The sequence below is a fragment of the Mus caroli genome, chromosome 13 (genome assembly GCF_900094665.2).
Source record: "Mus caroli chromosome 13, CAROLI_EIJ_v1.1, whole genome shotgun sequence".
NCBI lineage: Eukaryota > Metazoa > Chordata > Mammalia > Rodentia > Muridae > Mus > Mus caroli.
Window position 1 is genome coordinate 69,055,924 of NC_034582.1, and position 4,939 is coordinate 69,060,862.

Sequence of the window (4,939 nt, forward strand, 5' to 3'; positions counted from 1 at the left end):
AAAACAGCAGTTATGATACCCCAGAGAAGAGTCCTTCTAAGGGGCCAAAACAAAACTAAAGAGATGACAAAGATTTTGACATTCAAGACAGTCATTGAAGACAGCTTGCATGGAAGAAGTGTGCTACGCAGGTGGAGTAACATTCACAATACACAAAAGTCAGACTATTAGGACTATTATAATTTCTATTTAGGATGTAGGTAAGAACCTAATTAGGGCAGTTTTCCCCTTATTAAGAATAGGCAAGAATACCATCTTTTAAAAAATGTCATGGTTTGTGTTAGATGATAGAAGACTGCCTTTGTTTGGTGGAAACACTTGAAGAATTTTGGCCTAACCAGTATAAATTCAGAATTAGCCAGTGTCTCTCATCTGTTACAACTTATGTGAAATATTAAGGGTAAATTTTTGAAGAGATATTTTAGCATCTGAGTTCGAGGCCAGCCTGGTCTACAAAGTGAGTTCCAGGACAGCCAGGGCTACACAGAGAAACCCTGTCTCGAAACAAACAAACAAACAAAAAGAACATGATGTGAATAACAAACCATAATCTCATGTGCAGAATCTACACATAAGTAATAAAAGGGAAAATTTTAACAAGCTATGAATTTGTGTTTATTGCTTGTCTGGGATTCCTTTTTTTAGAATTTTCAGTGTCAAGTGAGAACTTCACATAGAGTTCGTTAGTCAGCATAGTTTTAGTTTGGGCAGAAAGTAAACCAGACAAGTCTAGAGTAGAAGAGTACTGAGGACATTTTATCTCAGAGGAAAATTATCTGCAGAAATAACTGACAGTGAGACCCAGCATAGGAGGGCATAGATGTTCTTTGCTGGCAGCAGTCTGAGTAGCACTTAGCAACTTATCCTTTGGGATCTGTGAATATCAAAGTCTTTGTCTCCTTCATTAGGATGCCAGTTTTGGAGGCATATGGCTGGAAAAACGTTTAGGTTCTTTTGAGAAACTATTAAATAAGTAAGATAGAAGTTGTCAGAATAAGAACAACAACAAGAACAACAAACCCCATTAAGATACAAAATGAATACCTTGTAAGTCTGATGTTTCTTCTTTGTGTAATAGGGATAGTATTGACTCAGTGGGAACATCAAGAATAATGGTGGACACCTAAACCCTAACCCTGAGTCTAACCTCAAACCCTATCCTAACCCTCACCCCTTAATTTCCCAACCATTCTAACCCTAAGCCTAACAACCCTTATCCCAGTCCTAACCATAACCCTCTAACCCCCTAACTCTAACCCTGCTTACTGTGGGGGATATTTCTTAACAATACCTTTTGAAGTAAGAAACCCTTGCTTAATCTTGGTCATTTGAAATGTTAAGATCCACCTTTAATCTAGGCCATAGATTCTTTTGGCAACCTACATATATAAAGAACATTGAACACAGTAGTTCTTTCATTTTGTCTACTTGCCCTACATTTTTTTTAGCAAGATGATTTATTTATTTCTTTTTGAAAACTGGCATTAGTAAGTACTTATTTCTTCAGAATTCTGGTAAGTGCTCAAGTTCAGCTGAGATATCAAGCAACATGAATTCAACCAGTCCTTGATTTTTCAGGTTTCCCTTGGCTGACAGCCTTTATTGGGGCAGGTAGACCATTGTCTGTGAGACATTCTATTAAATCCCCTTTCTAAATACAGAGACGAGGTATGTTTATCTAGAGAGCCTGTACTAATCCAGCTGTGGTTTTTCTACACCTTGCCACTGAGGAAGATGTGCTGGCTAACCATAGTGCTCCACAGTGTTTGTCATCTGTTTCCAGCTTTTTTCTCCCTGGGTTATTTCATAGAATCTGGTGAAAGGAAGCCGCAGTTTCCCTGAGCCCAGCATGAAGCCACAAAACTCTTGTTTCCTAAAAATCCCTCTTTAATGTTAATAGCCTTGGTACCCTCCCCCTTGTGGGTCAGATTGATGCCTCCACTGCACCTGAGTAACGGGCTATACACGATAATGGGAAGAAGGTAGGTGCTGTGAAGAAAGCTTGGGCAAGGTATGAAGTCAGGTCCTGGTTAGTGCAGGATCATTGCTCACAGAGGGGAGGAGCGGGCAGCTGAATAGCCTGAGCTGTAGTGGTGGGTTCTCCCCTACAGCTAGGTGGGATGAGATTCCTCTTGGAGGAATCAAATGTAAATGGAGTGCAAACCACTCCTGAGATCTGGAAAAGGTCTGGCCCTGAGGAGGGAGCACACTTTAACCATGAAGAAGGGTGAGGCCCACTGGCCAATCAAGGTCTCCACAGGCAGGCCTGCCAGTCAGACAAGGAGGCGGGTTCTTCCAGGTGCCTCGCGGCAAATTTGCTTTGGTTGTGCAGGCTCAAATGGTTTTCTATGTCCTGCTTTGAGAGCTGCTGTTGGGTGCTGTGAGGGGATCTCAAGTAAGCTCCGAAGTGAAGACATGGTGAGCGCAGGGACACTGCCCACAATGGGGAGGAGCAGGCCGCTGAGCAGTGGGAGCTGGGGTGATGGGTCCTCTCTGAGGCTGGATGGGAAGCATCTGCCAGATGGGACCACCTGTGAGGTCTCAGGCGGTGACCTCTGAATAAGTTCATTATCATGGCTGATTCTGAATCTGCCCAAAACATTTAGTCCATTTGCTTTCTTGTAGAAACATGGGTGGTTTTTTGATTCTGCAGCAAATGTGTCCCAACCCTTTTGTCTTTTATACTATAACTTAAGAAGACAGGTATAGCGGGACATGGTGGCACACACCTTTAATCCCAGCACTTGGGAGGCAGAGGCAGGCGGATTTCTGAGTTCGAGGCCAGCCTGGTCTGCAAAGTGAGTTCCAGGACAGCCCAATAGGTCTGCTTTCATATGTTACTTTGTTTGTTTGTTTAGTTTTTGTTAATTTTTTTTTCTGTTCAGTTTTTAAAATATTTCTTTATTTTATATGTTTACTATTTTGATTATTATGTTGTAAAGGGTCTTTTTTTCTTCCCAATATATTTTGTATTTTGGACGCTTCTTGTATGTTACTAGGCATCTTCTTCTTTAGTTTAGAAATTATTAATTTACGATTTCATTGAAAATATTTTCTAGACCGTTGAGCTGATATTCTTCTTTTTGTATTCCAGTCATTTATAGTCTTTGCCTTTCCATATGTTGCAGTGTTCCTGGTTGTTTAGTGCCAGGAAACTTTTAGACTTTACTTTTTTTTTTTTTTTTGGACCAATATATCCTTTTTTCTATTTATCTTTAATGCCTGCGATTCTCTCTTCCTTTCCTGTTTTGTGGGTGAACCTTGCCTCTGTCATTGCAGTGTACAGGCAATTTCAATGGCCTGCTCTTAGGGACTTAGCAATTGCTTAAGTCAGCACCTGCCTCCATCACCTGCTGATGCTGTCAGGTGTGCATTATATACATGGACCACCAGATATAGAAGCTCTCTATTTTTTTGTTTCCTGTCTCTATTCTCTGCACTTGCTCCCTCTCTATTCTCTTTCTCTGCCCTCATGGCTCTCTCTTTGCTCCCAATCTGTCTGCCTGTCTGTAGGTCCTCTTCTGTGCCTCCATCCCTCCCCCAGGTTCTCACTCCTCTCCTTTCCCCCAAACAACCTCTTTTGCATCAGATCTGTTGCATGTTTTGATATCATAGGACCTTCTGTGATAGGATCTCTTGGCTCTGCTGGTGACTTATTTTCCTGCCTTTTATTCATTATGTTCCTATGCTGGTATCTAGGCCTCTGGGTTTGAGGTGATGATTGGTCTAGGTACTGGTTTCTGGGTTTGTCTTGTTTGGGTGGGAGTTTTGTTCCTGGTCTACTGTTTGATGTCTGGATTTGCAGAGAGTGTTGGCTGAGTGTTGCCTCTTTTACTGACCTGTTTGGTGGGTATGTGGCTAATGTTGAAAGCTGGGAGAAGAGGCGGGCAGGAAGAGATGATCTTAACACAAGGAGACATAGTCAGGGAGAGGTTAGGCTGCCTCTGGTGTTTAGTACAATGCTAGGGGAAACTGTGAAAATTGCATCTGGGATAACAAATAGTGTGTAAGATCTATGGAAAGCCTACCTTGTCTCCTGGTAAGTATGACACGTGGTTGAACAGGGAGTGTCTGCCCAAGTGGGGTGTGTGTCACAGGAATGAGGCAGGAAAGGAAGGATTGTGTGTGGTATCCATAGGAGACATGCACAGGGGGAGAGGAAACCTCCACTGATATTCTGTTCCTGTGGTAAGGGCAACTGATATTAGGATCTACACTAATAGGTAGTGGGGAAGATCTTTGGACAGAGTACCTAGTCTATTTGCAGGCATGACCTGTGGTTGAACAGGAGTATCTCTCAATAATAAAAGGCTCAGACACAAGGATGAGTTTGTAAAGCTCAACCAACACCATTTCTGAGAGTGCACAAAGTCCACTTGAGCAAACANCCTATGACAACCCACACTTACCAACAGCCAGTCTAGTATAACAGCAGGGTCAAGCTACATATAGATAACTAAGACATCCTACAGGAAAAAAAAATTAGCTTACCCATCAAGGTTTTCAGATGTTTTTGCCCCCTTGTTTGGTTCCTGCAGATAAGCCAGACATACAGTTTTTAAAATATTGAGTTGCGGACTTGTCTGGAAATTCCCCAATCTCGTTGTAACTACAATACATACCTAGTACCCCTAGACTCAGTCCCTCAGTTTGGAGCAGATGTGTGGTTGACTGGTGAGAGTCCTTGTTACTGAGTTCATAATAAAGACCTTTGTGTGTTTGCATTGAAATAGGCTCCTTGTTTGTCTTCCAGGTCCCTGTTCTTGACAGCTCTCCCTTCCCCTTACTTATCCTCTCTTCCATCCAGTTCTCTCTCTTCTATTTGCCTCCTATGACTTTTTAACTTTTTTTTTTTTTTTTTTTTTTTTTTTTTTTTTCGAGACAGGGTATCCTATGACTTTTTTCATTCCCCCTTCTGAGTAAGATTCAACCATGCTCA